This window comes from Callithrix jacchus, chromosome X (assembly GCF_049354715.1).
Source record: "Callithrix jacchus isolate 240 chromosome X, calJac240_pri, whole genome shotgun sequence".
Classification (NCBI taxonomy): Eukaryota; Metazoa; Chordata; class Mammalia; order Primates; family Cebidae; genus Callithrix; species Callithrix jacchus.
The window spans coordinates 99842724-99861111 of record NC_133524.1 but is presented as its reverse complement, the minus strand read 5'-3'; the positions used below and the strand labels follow the sequence as shown (position 1 = coordinate 99861111).

General features: G+C 39.0%; 1 protein-coding gene across 8 annotated transcripts in view; it reads left to right on the top strand.

Annotated features, from left to right (window-relative positions):
• The window catches only part of RAB9B (RAB9B, member RAS oncogene family), an 85405-nt gene extending 83717 nt beyond the window's left edge, over positions 1–1688 (top strand). For all 8 annotated transcript variants that reach the window (XR_013531708.1, XR_013531710.1, XR_013531705.1 and 5 more), the window contains one exon: positions 972–1688. The gene's annotated coding sequence lies outside the window, so the exon portion shown is untranslated. The remainder of the gene's footprint in view (positions 1–971) is intronic.
• The last annotated feature ends 16700 nt before the right edge of the window (positions 1689–18388 follow it).

The following is an 18388-nucleotide window of genomic DNA, read 5'->3' as shown; positions in this document are numbered from 1 at the left end:
AGTTCTACTTTCAACCACAAGAGGGCAATAAAGACCGGCTAGTGTTACGCCATAGACTAAACCTTTTGACTACAGCCTGTTCAAGCTGACCAGGTGCCTAACCCTCTTCCTTACTTTATATGGGAAAATTGACTCTGAAATGGTTAAACAACTTGTTCAAGGCCATAGAGCTAGCTAGTCAGAGAGCTGTGTCATGAGCACTCTCAGGTTTACCATACTGTGATTTAGTTAAATTGACACAAACCGTAAACACATTCTTTTTCTGATTTTTAAATTGTTTTACTTTTAAAAATTGAGGTGAGATGCGCATACGGCATTAGCCATTTTGAAGTGTACAATTCAGTTGCATTTGGTACATTCACAATGCTGTAAACACATACATTTTTACTTCCTGGATTCAAATTCGAGTCCTGCCACTAAATAGATGTGTTATGAAACCTTGTTGTGCCTCAGTTTCTTCAGTTTGCATAGGGAGATAATAATGCCTTCCAGCAGGCTATTTCACAGGTTATAAGAAATATATGCACAAGTGTCTAGCAACCTGCTTAACAAAAAATACATGAGGAATAAATTATTTCTATCTTTCAAGATGTTAATCAGCTGATCCCATGTAGTAATAGTATATTTATTTGACAATAAGAGTAAAAACAGATGTCAGAGTAGATATTTCCTTTGTCATGACCATTATGACATGATTTATACCAGACTTTAAGTGTGTTTGGGGTTTAAAAATTATTAAAAATAACTTTATAGAAACAGTTCTTGTGACATCATTGGCAACAGACTGCAATATTCAATAGATACAAAAGGGTCTCTTTACAACAAACAGGTTTTTTAAAAGAATTCTTAAAAAGGAAGACTGATTCCAGTGTAGACATGAGGTGCAGAAAATATGGTGATATGTGTGCCATTTTAGGTCAAATGTTGGAACAGACCGTAAAGTACTTTGATGCAGTCCCTTCTTTTTATAGATAATAAAACTGAAGCTGTACACAGTGGCTCACACCTGTAATCCCAGCACTTTGGGAGGCCGGGACAGGCGGATCACTTGAGGCCAGGAGTTCAAGACCAGTCTGACCAACATGGTGAAACCCCATCTCTACTAAAAATACAAAAATTAGCCAGGCATGGTGCGCCTGTAATGCCAGCTACTCGGAAGGCTGAAGCACGAGAAACACTTGACCCCAAGAGGTGGATCACACCACTGCACGCCAGCTTGTGTGACAGAGAAAGACTCCTTGTCCCCGCTTTCCAAAAAGAGAGAAAGAGAGAGATAGGAGACCTCTCTTTCTCTGCTTTGAAGATACAAGAAAAATGTTGCTGTCTGCAAACCAGGAAGAGGGCCCCACTGGACACTGAGTCTGCCAAGACCTTGATCTTGAAGGTCTTCCCCAGGCTTCAGAACTATGAGAAATAAATTTCTATTGTAAAGCCATCCAGTCTGTGGTATTTTTGTAGCAACCTAAGAAGATTGACATTAGCTTTTGTTATTAGCTATATTTCAGCCAAATGAGTCTTCTAATCTGTAGTGTTATTCTTCAGCTTGTGATGGTACGGCTCTTTGTACTAAGGCAATTTTTTTTGTATATACTAAATTGAGTTGGAAAGCTATTGTGCCTCTGCATGATACACTTTTTAATTTTTTCTAGAATATTTCTTTAGTTACAGTAATAAAAGCATGTTTATTTGACATTCTGGCAGATAATTTTTTTCTTTTTTTAGGATGTCTTATGCTGCAAGCAAAACCTTGATATTTGTTACAACATTTGCCCTTTGTTCAATGTTTCTATAACTTTTAAGAATTAAGTAGTAGGAAGACATTATTAGTTAAATATACCTCTAGCTAACATTTATGCCCAAGTGGATATGGGTCTGACCCAAGAGAAATGACGAGAACACCATCTCCTTTGGACCCATAAGGAAGAATTAAGGTGTCCATGAATCTAGAATGTTTACACCTGTTCTATAAAATCATCATGGAAAAAGCCAATATACATCTTCCAGATGATTGTGAGGGCAAAGTACTTCACAATTTGAATGTTTTCATTTTCACAATAATAATATATTCTATGTACTTTCTTAAACTGAACAGAATCAAATAGATTTAAACTATGAGATGGTGCTAAATGTTTAGATACTGACCTTAATGATAGTCCTCAAAACACTTGGGGGAAATTCCAGACAGCAACTTAATTTTACTCATAAAGGCAGAATAAAGCATGCATAGCTTTCTGGCTTCCTAAGCAACACACTACGACTGATTTTACATGAAATTTTTTAGTGTCTCAAAAAGTTACAGCTGAAGGCCGGGGGCGGTGTCTCAAGCCCATAATCCCAGGACTTTGGAGGCTGGGGTGGGTGGATCACCTGAGGTCAGGAGTTCGAGAACAGCCTGACCAACATGGTGAAACCCCATCTCTAGTAAAAATACAAAATTAGCCAGGCGTGGTGGTGAATGACTATAATCCCAGCTATTTGGGAGGCTGAGGCAGGAGAATTGCTTGAACCCAGGAGGGGAAGGTTGCAGAGAGCCGAGATTGCATCATTGCACTCCAGCCTGAGCAACAAAAGCATTTCCACATGAACATAATCTCATTCCATTATAATGAGAATTAATGTTTATAATGTGGACTTTTAGACACTGCAAGAGCCCACATTAATTTCCAGATCATCAAAGAAAAAGTAAGGGTTACTATTATTAGGTCTATTTTATGGTATGGGAATAAGCATTTCGTGCATGTTGTGTAGTGAGGTGATAATTAACCACAATACTTTATTTCCCTGGAATGGAGGGATTGTTTTCTTTTCTTTTCCTCTTCACTTTTATTTCCCCATAGAATCCTATGCTTTCACTAGTAGATTGTTTTGTCCAAATTCCATCCAGTGCTTGAATATTTTCACCAAATGCGTACCAAAGAATCAATGCTGGAATACCTCAGGTGGCAGAAAACTTACCATTTTTTGAAGCAGATCATTACATCTTGCAAAAATGGCACATGATCCCTTATATCGTGTAAATTCTGACTTCTTGTGACTTCCACTGCTTGGTCCTAGGGCCACTCAAAACAAGGATTCCACATGACACAGGACTTCCAATATCTAAAGACAGCTCTTTCCCTCCTGGACATGATTTTTATGACTTGAAATATTCCCATGTCCTTCAGTTAAATATAACATATTTAAGTCCCTCATTATTGTAGCAATTAAATAAATATCTGTTCAGTGTCTACTCAGCATCAGGCACAGTTTGAGGTATGAAGATCAAGAGAGTAAATGGGAAGTGGGAGAAGCATGACTGATACCATGTTAAGGAATGGGGACCTATCATGAAAGGAACAAGGAATAAAAGAGGGTGTTTTAAGCAAAGGGGTAGGAAGCTTACATTTGGGTAAGAGAATGATTACTCAAATGTTGTGGAGGATAGGTATTGTGGGAGTGGGCATGAGAAGCCTAGAGAAAGTTGACTAGCAAGATGGCTGTAACAATAGATAGGAAGAGCTGAAGAGCCACGCAGGTCGTGTCATGGCATTTAGACTTTATCTTGCCAATGCCTTCAAGGAAGGGTTCACAGAACAGCAGACCACCTGTAGCAGATCCACCTAGGGGCTCTGTCAAAATGCAGATTCCTGGACCCCACAATGAGCTTCTTAAAGTCTCTAAGGGTGGTACAGCCCAGATATCTGACTCTTACCAAGTTTTTCTGGTGACTCTGATGCAAAACCCAGATGGCAGTAGTCAGAGAGTTTGTTAGGCCAGTAGAAGCCAACAGGTATACAGACCTCAGAGAGCCACACTCTGCCAAGACAAAAGAGTTTGGGAATGCCCTGGCTGGGAGGCAGGAACTCACTTCATCCCTCCACCTGCACCAATCTCCCCTTCACTCTTTGCCTAGCTGGTGCCTTCTTTTTCTTGGTGTCCAGACTTAAACATCGCTTCCTTGAAGTTCTTTCCTGGGCCCTTACCCAATCATATAGGTGTTCACATCTTGGGGTTTAAAAAATTCTATTGTGTCTCACTTTCATGTGTGTGATTCTTCAGTGATGTTCCTCCCTACTAGCCCCTAAGCTCCACAAGGTTGCAGCCTGGGCCTGCTGGGCACCCTACAGCACCTAGTGCAGGGCCAGGCACAGGGTAGGTGCTAGCTAAAGATTTCAGTTCATAGCAACAATTAATAGGCTCGAAAGGTGACAAAGAAAGGGCCTAGGCCCCTTCTTCATGGGTTCTAGTCTCTAGGCAGAATATGAAGTCACTCACAAATTGTACAACAGACAAGAAAGCCAAGCTAGCCAGGTCTTGGGCAAGAGGCCATGGGCAAAGGTGCATTTCTAGCCAGATAGCTGGATCTGTGAAGCCCAGGGGGAAGTGGCTCTGGTTCTTGCTGGCCCTCTTGCCCTGGCCCCAGCTCTCCTTGTCTCTGGCTCCCCAGCCTTCCTGTCTCCCTGAGAGTGGGCCCTCAGAGTTTCTCTTACTGTTGCTGAGTCATGGGCAGGCAACTTCTAAAGCTCAGGACCATTGGGCTCCAAGGCAATGTTTTCAAGGGTGAAGAAAAAATGAGGAGTGGGCCATGTGCCCTTGCATGACCATCACGTGAGATGTATGTCTATTTAAACATATTCTGAAGGGATGGCTCAAGCTACCTGCAAACAGCCTCTTCTGGGAGATGATATGGCCAAAGTGTCACGTCCCTTCCAGAAATAGACCTGAGAGTCTATGGCTCAATAAACCAAGCTCTGGAGAAAGAGGCTCTCTGATAAGAGACCAGTATTGACGTTTATTGAGTGTTTATTAAGGCCACGTGCTGAGTGTTTTACGTGCATTTTCAACAATCGTTTGAGGTAGGTACTATTGTTGCCCCCATTTTACCAATGAGGAGACTAAGGCTTTGTCAAGCTAAATGGTTTTTCAGGGTTACATATCTTGGAAGAAGCAGAGGCTGGCAGGTTGGCAGTAGAGCCCATGATCTTCATGGCAGCAGCGTGTGTGTTCCCTTCTGTGTACAAGCAAACGAAGAGTCAAAAAGAAGGCGACCAATGTCCCTGGGGTCACACAGCCAGTTAATACCAGAGCTAGAACTAGAAATGAGGTCTTCTCCCCCTACTCTGGATCTCCTCCTAACATGGCCTCAGTCACTCAAGGTACAATAGGGATAACCCGTCCCATTTTACCCAGTCACGCAGAGTCCCAATGACCTAGACAGAAAGCTGAGATCTCTTCCATCCCATGTCTGGATTTTCCATAACTGCTTAGTGCTCAGAAGATTCCAGAACTGGGAAGCAATGATGGAAAACAGGCCTCTGGGTTTGACCACAGCTATGGAGGACAACAGCCCAAATGAGCACCATGGTCACCCCATGGCCATGAGTCTTTAGAGGTATCCTTCAGCTTCCCAAGTCCCTGGGTTCTGGGGACTCCCTGTCACAGCTCCTTTAGGGGAACCTCCCACCCCTGCCACTGAATCTCTTCCTCTTCTTGGCTTCTGTCTGTCTAGTTGTGAGGGCTGTGCTGAGTAGGTCACTCCTACCCAGGGCTTTTAATAAGAAGTTTCGCCATACCAAAGCAGCAAAGATGAATAATTCAGTGAAGAAGCCCAGGGAATGTTATTCTTTCAGCTAAGAGTCCTTTGACAGTGGGAGAGGCGGGGAAGGTCTACTTTTTATTATGGAAGGAGTGGGGGCTGGGGTGACAGCAGTAGAGAGAGATGAGAGGGAGGAAAGCCCCACAGGAATCACTGACAGTGCTTGCTTTCAGTAAAAAGTTTTAAACAGAAAAGTTATTGGAGATCAGAATTGCCTTTTTAAAGAGTACTCTGACTGCAGTCAGGAGATAGATCGGACTTGGGGCTAGAAGAGGGGCAGGAGGAGCAGAGATGAGGCTGTTTCAATCATTCCGGTTTCAGTTATAATGAGAGAAAAAAGATAGGACTGACAGAACTAGGTATGTATCATGAAGGAAGAGTCTAGAATGATTCTTTGGTTTCTGAGCACTGTCTTCTGAGCAAACTCTCATTTGTTCATTTGTCTCTTAAAATGTGTCATTTTAAAAGTGAAACATCAAAGAGTAAAATGCAACCATGAGCCACTCTTCCCACCAGCATGGAATCTAGTGACAGGCTATGTCCTGGCATGTGAAAAACAGGGCAGGCTTTGGGCCACAAGGACCTCCCCCTCCCTGCCCAATCTTTTAACTTTTCCTTCCCTAGGAACTTATTTGCTAAGGCACACATAACTATATTATCAAATAGTCAATGCTTTTCTGTCTTATCCTTGAGACTAACATGAAGAAATCTGGTTAAATCTCTTCCTGAGGTGTGAGTACATTTTTTTATCACTTTAGATAAACAGGAACTGAACAACCTTTAAAAATCTACTCCATATATGCACATAACAATAGAGCCCCAAAACACATAATGTGAAAAGCTGATAGAATGGAAGGAAGAAATAGACAATTCAAAAATAATAATAGGTAGAGAATTCAATATCTTACTTAAAATAATGAGTAGAAAAACTAGGCAACTAAACAACAAAGAAAGGACTTGAATAACACTGTATACCAATCAGACCTAACAGACATCTATAGGAAATTCCACCCCCAAACAGCAGTATACAAATTCTTCTCCAGTGCAGAATGAACATTCTCCAGGATAGCTTATATGTTAACCAATAACAAAAGTCTCAAAAAATTTTAAAAGGCTTATGTTATCCAAAGAGTATTCTCTGATCATGGTACAATGAAATAAGAAATTAACAACTGCAGGAAATTTGAGAAATTCACAAATATGTGGAAATTAACACCTACCTAAATAACCAAGAGATAAAAGGAGAAATTACAAGAAAAATTATAAAATGAATGAAATGAAATAAAATGAAATGAATAAAAATAAAATTACAACATGCCAAACTTATGGGATGCAGGAAAAGCAGTGCTGAGAGGAAATTTATACTTTATCTGCAAACACTTATATTTAAAAGGAAGAAAGATCTCAAACCAATACCCAACTTTTCATCTTAAAACTAGGAAAAGAAGAGTATCCAAAGCAAGCAGTAAAAGTAAATAATGAGGATTAGAGGGGATGCAGTGTGTCACATGTGTAATCCCAGCTACTTGGGAGGCTAAGGTGGGAAAATCACTTGAGTCCAGGAGTTCAAGGTTGCAGTGAGCTCTGATTGCACCACTGTACTCTGGCCTGGGTAACAGCGTAAGACCCTGTTTCTGAAAAGCAAGCAAAAAGGTTAGAGGTAAACAAATGAAATAGAGAATAGAAAAACTATAGGGAAAAATCAACAAAATCAAAAGTTGGTTCTTTGAAAAGATCAATAAAATTCAGCTAGACGTACCAAGAAAAGAGACAAAAGTTGACTTACAAAAATTAGGAATAAAATATCACCTTACAGAATTTTTTTAGTTATAAAGGAAACTATTTTTTAAAAACCTCATAAACAAATTAAATAATTTAGATGAAATAAACGCATTTCTAGACAGGCACACACTGCCAAGCCTGACTCAAGAAGGAACAGAAAATCTTAGAGATTAAATTAGTAATGAAAAAACCTCCCACAAAGTCCAGGACCCCATAGCTTAACTGGTGAACTCCACCAGGCTTTTAAAAATAAGATTAACACCAATCCTTCACAAATTCTTCCAAAAATCGAGGGAACATTTCCCAACTCACTCTATGAGACCATTAGTACCCTGATGCCTGCCAAAGCCAGGTAAAAGACACAACGAGAAAAGAAAAATACAGACCAATAACCTTTACAAATATAGATGCAAACATCCTCAACAAAATAGTAGAAAACCGACTCAGGCAACATCTAAAAAGGATCATACACCATGACCAACTAGTACTTATCCCAGAAATGCAGGGATGGTTCACATATGAAAGTCAGTCAATAGAATACACCATATTATTAGAATAAAGAGAAAAAAGTGTATGATTATCTTAATGAATGACAAAATTGAACACCCTTTCTTCATAAAAACACTCAATAGACTAGAAATACAGAGAATTTCCCTAAACTCATAAAGGGCACTTATGAAAAATCTACAGTCAACATTCTTCTTAATGGGGAAAGACTATGATCAAGAAAAAGACAAGATGTCCACTCTCTCCACTTTTATTTAACATTGTAATGGAAGTTCTACCCAGGTCAGTTAGGCAGGGGCAATAAACAAGAGGCCTCTAAAGTGGAAAGAAAGATATAAGGTAATCTCTATTCACAGATTATATGATTTTATATATTAAAAAATTGTGAAGAAACCCCAAAAATCTATTAGAGTTAATAAATGAGTTCAGCAACATTGCAGGGCATAAGGTCAACACACAAAAATCAGTCATATTTCTGTACATTAGCAATGAGCAAGTAAAAATTTTTTTAAATTAAAAATATAATTTTATTTACAATTGGTTCAAAAATACTTAGAAAAAGATGTAACAAAAAAGTGCAATACTTGTGCACAGAAAACTACAGAACTTCACTGAAAGATGTTAAATAAGACCTAAATAAACGGAAAGGTGTCCTGTGTTCATGAATTGAAAGGTTCAATGTTGTTAAGGTGGCAATACTCCCTAAATTGATCTATAGAATCAGTATAATCCCTGACAAAATCCAAGCTAGCCTTTTTTTTCTTTTTTTGCAAAAACTGACAAGTTGATGCTGAAATTGATGTTGAAATGGATATGGAAATGCAAATAACTCAGAATAGCTAAGACAAACTTGAAAAAGAATCAAATTGGAGGACTCACATTTGTCAATTTCAAAACTTACTACAAAACTGCAATAATCAAGACAGTGTAGTAATGACATTATAATAGACATATAGATCAACAGGATAGAATTGAGATCCCAGAAATAAATCCTTACATTCGTGATCAACCTATTCAAAAAGACTGCTAGGACAATTCAATGGGGAAAGAATAGTCTTTTCAAGAAACAGTGCTGGAATGCCTGAATATCCACATGGAAAAGAACGAAATTGGACTCCTGCCACACAATGTATACAAAAATTAACTCAAAATTAATATAGATGTAAATGTAAGTGTTAAAACTATAAAACTCTTTGAAGAAAACATAGGTGAAAATCTGTGTGACCTTAGATTAGGCAATGATTTCTTAGATATGATAGCAAAAACAAGAGCAACAAAAGAAAAAATAGATAAATTGGACTTTAAATTTTGCTTCAAAGCCACCATCAAGAAAGTTAAGACAACACATAGAATAGAATAAAACATTTGAAAATAATGCATCTGACAAGGAACTGGTAGCTAAAATATCTAAAGTACTCGTAACACAATAATAGACAATTTTAAAAAAGGGCAAAATATCTCAATAGATATTTCTCTAAAGATATGCAAATGGACTATAAGTACATGAAAAGATGCTTAACATCATTAGTCATCAGGCAAATGCAAAACAAAACCTTAATGAGATTTTACTTTATACCTACTAGGATGGCTATAATTAAAAAGCCAGATAATAACAAGCGTTGACAAGGATGTGGAGAAATTAGAACCTTCACACATTGTTGTTGGAAATGTAGACTATTGCAGCCACTATGGAAAACAGTCGGACAGTTCCTCAAAAAGTTAAACATAAGATTAACATATGTCTCAGCAATTCTACTCCTAGGCATCAATCCATTAGAATTGAAAGCATATGTTCACACAAAACCTTGTACAGGAATATTCCTTGCAGGACTATTATAATAGCAAAGAAGTGGGTAAACCTCAAATACTCATTAACTGAAGAATAGATAAACAAAATGTGGCTCCAGGTGTGGTGACTCACGCCTGTAATCCCAGAACTTCGGGAGGCCAAGGTGGGTGGATGACCTGAGGTCGGAGTTTGAGACCATCCTGGCCAACGTGGCGAAACCCAGTCTCTACTAAAAGTACAAAAATTAGCTGGGCATGGTGGCAGGCACCTGTAATCCCAGCTACTCAGGAGGCTGAGGCAGGAGAATCGCTTGAATCTGGAAGGCGGAGGTTACAGTGGGCCGAAATTGCGCCACTGCACTCCAGCCTGGGTGACAAAAGTGAGACTCTGTCTCAAAAAAAAAAAAATGGCATATCCATACAATCGAATATATATTACTCATCATTTGAAATATATATTATTTGTCAGTAAAAGGGATCAAAGTACTGATATATGCTACAACATGAACGAACCTCAAAAATACTGTTAAGGAAAGAGGCCAGTCACAAAAGACCACATAGTATATGATGCTATCGATTTATTTTTTTTCCAAGTTAACAAAGATTTTTTATTATTATTATACTTTAAGATCAGGAGTATATGTGTTGATCAGACAGGTTTGTTACATATTATACACGTGCCGTGGTGGTTTGCTGCATTCATCATCCTGTCATCTACATTAGGTATTTCTGCTAATGATATCCCTCCCCATTCCCCCACTTACTGCTATCCCTCCCCTATCCCCCAACCCCCAGACAGGCCCCAATGTGTGATGTTCCCCTCCCTGTGTCCATGTGTTCTCATTGTTCAACGCCCACTTATAAGTGAGAACATGCAGTGTTTGGTTTTCTGTTCTTGTGTCAGCTTGCTGAGAATGATGGTTTCCAGTTTTACCCATGTTCCTGCAAAGGACATTAACTCATCCACTTTTATGGCTGCATAGTATTTCATGGTGCATATGTGTCACATTTTCTTTATCCAGTCTATCACTAATGGGTAGTTGGGTTGGCACCAAGTCTTTACTATTTTGAACGGTGCCACAATAAACATACATAAAACATCCAGAATAAACAAATCCACAGACAGAAGGTGGATTAGTGATTGCCTAGTGTTAGGGATGTGGGGGTGAGAGAATAGAGAATCACTTATAATGGGTATGGGTCTTCATTTGGGGATTATGAAAATGTTCCAAGACTGATTGTGGTCATAGTTGCACAACTCTGTGAACATAATATTAATAAAACCCATTGGATTGCACACTTTAAATGGGTCAATTGCGTATATAAACATAAAGTTGTAAAAAAGTACCCTGTCACACACTGATAGCACATGATAAGAGTTTATTTTCACACTTAACTGCAAAGAAAAGCAGAGCCAAAGAATAACTTAGTCATTTCCCAGTAAAGCAAAGGCCACATCAAGGTTTATTCCAACGTAGCCACTTTCTAAACTGTAGTCCTGCTTACCCTTAAGATGTAACAGAAACTCTATGTATCCAACTAGGACAATTATCAGTGCCCTCAAGAGCAAAGGATGCCATTCCAGGGCAATGATTTGTTTGTTTCATTTGGACTGAAAATTGAGTTGATCATATTTCTGAGTTCTTAGGATATTTTCATTATCATTTCAGGCAAGGTCCCCCCCCACACTCTCTCTCTCTCTCTCTCTCTTTCTCTCGCTCTCTCTCTCTCGTTCTCTCTCTCGCTCTCTCTCGCTCTCTCACTCTCTCACATTCTCTCGCTCTCTCTCTCTCTCACACACACTCTCTCACTCTCTCTTCATCTGTGTGGACATCAATAGAATACAAACTCATTTTAAAATGTTACTGAATATTGATCATTACTGAAGCTGAGTAATGGTTACGTGAGGTTCCTTGCATGTAAGGAACCTCCTTACTCTTGCGTATGTTTAAAATTTTCTGTAAGAAAAAGTTTTTAAAAAGTGTTATTGAATTGATCGTACATTTTAAATGTTTTCTCAACCAATGGGTAATACTTCCCTCCACCTGTTATGGTAGAGGCCTGAAACAGTTATCACCTTAGAAAGAGGTTTCCATCCTCAAAATGGTTTGGAGAAACTGCTACAGAGTATGACCTCTAATGTGAGATGTGTGTGCACTCCGTGGTGATTGCAACATGATCCATTTGAACTAGTATTTGTATTAATTTTTAATCTTAAGAAAAAAGTTTTATTAATATCTAATATCAATAAATATTAAAAAGGTTGACTCTGGTGTTCTCACTCTATTGATCTGTCAAGGAAATATGCCCTTTTAACAATTAGTGAGATAGTAAGTGCCTTTCAAAGGAAGTATGTCATACAGAGAGAATTTGAAAACATATATGTGGAGATACCTTCACAGCTTGTGGCTTCATTGCTGAAAACTATGTTTGTCACTTCTTTTCTATATATATATATATATGCCTGGGTGAAAAAGTAAGACTCTGTCTCAAAAAATATATATATTTTAGTTTCCAAGGGCCACTGAACGATAGCAAGGATAGTGAAAATTTAACAGTGAAATTTCAACAAAAACTTTTGCATAACTGCAAAGTGAGGCTGAAAAATTAACATAATTTATTGAGCACCGCCAATGTCATACTGCATCCATTTACATCTATGAGTCTTTGTAAGTGACTATTTTCAGCTATGACATCCATTCAAACCAAGGGTCAGTTTAAACTGAACTCAGTATTCTAAAATGTTAAACCACGATTTCAAAATTAATGAGGCATATTCAGTCACATCATTCTCACTAAAATATTAATAATATGTTTCAAATAAGATATAAATTGTATATATAATCAAAGTATATTTTTAAATATTTCATATTTATCTTATACTTTTAAACGTTCTATTTTTCATGCTTTATAATGTGTATATTAGAACAGCAGTACATTAATATAATGTCAAAATTCAAAGGATATGTTTAATATATGTTTTTAATACATTTCATATAATTACACACAGCAAATCTGCTCAAATTTTAATATGCATACAAATCATCCTGGGATCTTGTTAAAGTGCAGTTTCTGATTCAGTGAGTGTAGGTCAGGCTGAGATTCTGCATTTCTAACTGGCTCTCAGGTGATCCTTGTTCTAAGATCACACTTAGAGCAGCAAGGTCATGGGGGTATGGGCTCCAACATGATTTACTGATAGACAATAAAAAAAATAGTTGGGATGACTGGGGATTGATGGAGTACACTTCATTCAGGTTATCCCCTATAACCACTGTTTATCTCAGTGGAATTTTGGCCGGTACTATGAGCAAATGTGAATCTGAAATAGGCAATGCTTCAAGATGGATCCTGAGTGGGTAAGTGTGCCTAAATTTTAAACAGAGCCAACTGGCCATCTGCCAACTAAAGGTCAGAGGTCTCAAGTTCCTCCAAAACTCTCACACCTCTGTTCAACTTTGGGACTTCCAGAGCGCACCTGAACCAACCAATCAGAGATCATCTGCCTTTACCAATCATGGCTTAGCTGCCTCAACCAATCAGGCCTCAGTTGACTTGACCAATCAGAGCTCAGCTCTATCAACTAATCAGAACTAGTAGAGTTTGAATACTTCATTTGCATAAACTTTTGCTACAAAGTAAAACCCTCCCTTTGCTCTCTGGAGCACACCTTTATTTTACACCTAAGTCTGTGTGTCTCTGGCGTCCAAACTGTTCTCTGGAATAGTCTCTTTCCTTGGGGCTGGGAGCAGTGGCTCACGCCTGTAATCCCAGCTCTTTGGGAGGGCAAAATGGGCTAGGAATTCGAGACCAGCCTGGGCAACATGGCAAAACAAAGTCTCTACAAAAAAATTTAAAAATTATCCCCTGAGCATGTTGGCAGTTGCCTGTAGTCCCAGCTACTCTGGAGGCTGAGGTGGGAGGATCACTTGAGCTCAGGAGGTCAAGGCTGTATTGAGCCAAGATTGTGCCACTGCACTCCAGCCTGGACAACAGAGTGAGACCCTGTTTCCAAAAAAGTAAAAAAAAAAAAAAAAAACTATTTTCTCCAAATTCCTTTTTATTTTTAATAATTTTGTTTTGTTTTTTATTCAAGACAGGGTCTCAATCGGTTGCCCAGGATGGAGTGTAGTGGTGCAATCACAGCTCACTGCAGGTGCAACGTCCAGGGCTATAGCTATACTCCTACCTCAGCCTTCAGAGTAGCTGGGACTACAGGCACTAAGTACCATGCTGGAGTAAATTTTTTTCTTTTTTTTTGTAGAGGTGAGGTCTCGCTTTGTAGCCCCTTTTCAGAGAAATTTTGTTCACAATACTGAGCTACAATGATAGCGGTTCTGCTCCCTGACAAACACCTGAATGCAGCTCATCTCTGCAGCTTTGCTGGTCAGCTGAGCCAGGATAGGATTAACATGCTCATGTGTAAACTGATGTCACCAACAAGGCCACATGCTCCAGCATGGAACTGAAGTATAATAGTTGCTTCTGCCTTGTAAGACTGATGTGAGGATGAGATAAGATGTGTAAAGTACTTTGCAGACACAGTGCTTGATAAAATGCAGCTATTATTGTTGGAGGTAAAAGGCTGCCTATGGTCTGGACCAAGATTCTCTTCAGGCAGTCATTTTTATTGTTATTTTCATTATTATTATTGAGAGAAGGTCTCTCCTCTGTTGCCTGGACTGGAGTGAAGTGGCACAATCTCGGCACACTGCAACCTCTGCCTCCTGGGCTTAAGCATTCTTGTGCCTCAGCCTCCTGAGTAGCTGGAATTATAGGTGTGAACCACCATGCCTGGCTAATTTTGTATTTTTAGTTTTGCCATGTTGGCCAGGCTGGTCTTGAACTCCTGACCTCAAGCTCAAGTGATATGCTCTCTTTGGCCTCAAAAAGTGCTGGGATTACAGGCGTGAGCCACCACGCCCTGCCCAGACAATTATTTTGGATCTTCTTTAACAACAAGACAGAGCATAAAGCATGACTTAAAATGTTTTAACCTGCAAATATTTTAAAGTAGTTGTAACCTGCTGAGCTATTAAAGACAAACAAACAACAATACACATGCAGGAGTTCTATAAGCACCCACATATTACCTGGCTTTGAGAAATGTAATTTACTTTTGTCTTTTCAGATAAGCCAGCTGCAAAATATATCCTGAGGTACCTGCTTTATGGAATTATTCACACTATTCACCAACAGGAAGTTGGGAACATCTACTTAAAATGACTAATTTTTTTAGGAAAGCTGGTATGTATACTTTCTTCCTAGCAGTAATTAGCTGAGCCGTTTGTTTGTTAAGACCACTCTGAGCTTGTGATAATAATGTCATCTGCATGTAGGAGAATTCTTATGTTTCTGTTCACTTTTTTTTTTTTTATAATGTGGGCTGATTTCATATTTTAAGTCAAATGAGATTTTACCAAATTTCTATCTGGTACATGTTGGGGACATGGAAGGAAGATTTGATTGCAAGAGTCACATTTCCTTATTGGGTTTGTTTTTAGTTTTTTGTTTGTTTGTTTGTTTGTTTGTGTTTTGAGATGGAATTTTGCTCTTGTCACTCAGGCTGGAGTGCAGTGGTGCCATCTCAGCTCACTGCAACCTCCGCCTCCTGGATTCAAGCGATTCTTCTGCCTCATTCTCCAAGTAACTGGGATTACAGGCGCCCGCCACCATGCTCGGCTAATTTCTGTATTTTTAGTAGAGACAGGTCTTCACCACATTGGCCAGGGTTGTCTCAAACTCCTGACCTCAGGTGATCCGCCCTCCTTGGCCTCCCGAAGTGCTGAGATTACAGGAGTGAGCCACCGCTCCTGGCCTCCCTGTTGTTTTTTAAAGTTGGTCTACATGTGAATTCATCATCAACTCGAATTAAAACCATCTATACATTTTCAAAAATCAGTTGGCTTGATTGGTTTTAATATTGTAACCCCAGCATCCCGCTTTGTAGTTTGCCTCTTTGATTTTTGAAAGGTAGGTTTACACATAATATATATAGAAGACCCATGAAGCTAGTTCCTTTGGAACCCGGAGCTGGGTCACTTTCCATACTGGGGAGCAAAATAGTCCAAGCCTATTAAACATTTTTCAACCTTAAATACCATTGCATTTATCTAAATATAGACTTGCATGTCTCTATCTTTTCTTTTCTTTTCTTTTTAACATGACTCTTTGTTTCTCATGGGACTGTGCAAGTTTCTCCCTGATTCTATCTTTCCACTGTTTCTGGAGGATGTTAACCTCATTCTTCACCATGCTCCCTGTCTCCCTTCCTACCCCTTTTTATCTTTAGTTGAACTCCATGAGGGCTGAGACCATCTCTTTTATTCATCACTATACACAGACACTTAGCATAACACTTGGCATAGAGAATTTATCAAATAAGTATTTTTTGAGAGTTTGAGTAAAATGTTAAGAATAGATTTCCTTGGACTGATCCATAACAAGTAAAATACTCATTACCTTATGTGATATTTTCCCTTTAGAATAAAGTCGATCAATCCAAGAATCGCAGAACAGGAACACATAGACACCAAACTTTGTGAGACAACAAATACAACAAACATGTTTGCTTTTTTCAAACAAGTGAGTGAACAAGGAAAATCTTTCCCAATGTACAGATATTGACTTGAAGTCCTTACCTGCTTATTGATGTAGGAATGGCAAGTATTGATTTTATAAATATAATAATGAATATTTCTTTTGTTACTTAATATTCATCAAGTTAACTGTTATGTCAAAATAGACACACTACCTATGTTCACAGTTAAGGAATTCCAAACAGAGAAAGACTTTGTATCTTTGTTGTTGTTGTTGTGTAAATTTAGGGGGTACAAGTGCAGTTTTGATACCTTGTATCTTATATTATCCTTCCTTGCCTTCTCAGATTTAGCCTGGATAGAGACAAAAGGCCAGGCTGAATAGCTTGTGTTTATATCAATCTTGATTCATGTGCCCTCTGACTCTCCAAATGATTGAGTGGGTGGAAGCACGCACATGCATTGTACCAGTGTGTGCATAAATGCTGTCACATGTAAGGCAAGAAGCAGGGTGACATAGAAAGAGCAAGTCACAAGTTGTCAGGACTCTAAATTGAGGTTTTGTTTATATCAGGGCCCTAAAAATCCAGAGCCACGTGAAGTCAAGGCCCTTAACACCCACCTCTCCCACATACTGAGGGGAGAATTCAGATACCCACTTCAGTCAGCCGGTCCTACTGCCTTTTGCACACTCCTTGCCTCCACTCGTTTACCCTGGGAGACCTTTCTGCTATGGCTGAATTTGAGAGAGATCCTTGAGTGTAATATCAAGTCTTGATCACCTTTCTACCCACACCGCCCCCAAACTTCAACTTCCTGGGGTTTAACACAATACTTAGTAGTTTCTCAATGAATGTTCACAGAACAAATTAAGGAATGAACGAATGTTACTCTGGACAAAGCTGCAGCTTCCACATTCTGCATAACTGCACTCAGTACTGACCCCGAAGATAGGAAAAGCAATACAACTGGTGCTGTAAGAAAATGTTTCTTGTTTATACTGCTGCATCTTGATCTCTGGCTGATGTAAGCACAAAGAGAGCTCTTTCAGTTAGAAAAAAAGGAGGTTTATGGTGTGTGGGAGACCTAAGAACAATGGGCTCAATTCATAGAGTGGAGATGCTCTCAGCTTCTGAGAGCCTAGAAACTCCATCTATAGATCCGTCCCAGAGGGCAGAGCCAAATAAGGGCAGATGGAGAACATAGCTTTCTTGGGAACTGGCTTTTGGTTCCTCTGAAGTAAAAATACATTCACTCTGTAGCACCCTGAATCAATTCTCCAAAATATCGTGCTGTGTCCCTGTTTGCCAGTGTCTCAAAATAAGTCCTTGTCATATTTTTATTCTTTTTGTCTTAAAGTCATTCAACCAGATTTTCTTGCAGAATATTAATTGTGGTGAAGCAGAAATCAGGAAATTAAATTGAAACTGCTTTAGAACGGAGCTTCTTAACTGATGACTGACTTGTCACCCCACCAGCTAAAGATTCCTTTCTCTCCAATCATTTGCCAGCTGCAACTATGGGGCAATGAATCTGCAGCTGATTTTAAGTCAGCTTTCTTTAGGCTGGTCATCAGTGCTAAATTCCAAGGGTGCCAAATTCTTTTATTTTTTTTTAATTTTTATTTTTATTTATTTATTTTTTTTAAGGGTGCCAAATTCTAACCTAGGGCTGTGAAAGGGCTTTACTGCTATGTCTCCAGTGGGCTAGTGAACTGGCCATCCAGGGTGGTAGGTGTCACTAACTTATTTTAGTACTGCCCTGCCACAGCCTGTTACATTTGCATTGCCCTTTTCATACCTGCTCTGTCCTTTAAACATGAAATCTTCCAACCAGTACTATCCAGAGAAAACTAAATATTAGTCATGTATGAAGTACTAAGGGATCATTACTGAAATATCCAAACAATTTAAAGAGAAGGTGGCAATAGCCTAAATCGAAATCTAAATGCACCAGGGACTGGGGCACCACTATGGTATTAAAAACTAGCCATAGTTGGCTCTGAACACTCTGAAACCCAACTTTGAAGAGAAAATAAACCTAAGTAGGCAATAAATTGGTTTCAATATCTGCATTCTAACCCAAGCTCAGACATGTACTTACTGGATTTCTTTGGGCAAATTACTTTGCTTCTATTTCTTAGTGTCTTTAACTATTAAAATAGACGTAATCTATTCATCTACTATTTATTTCAGAA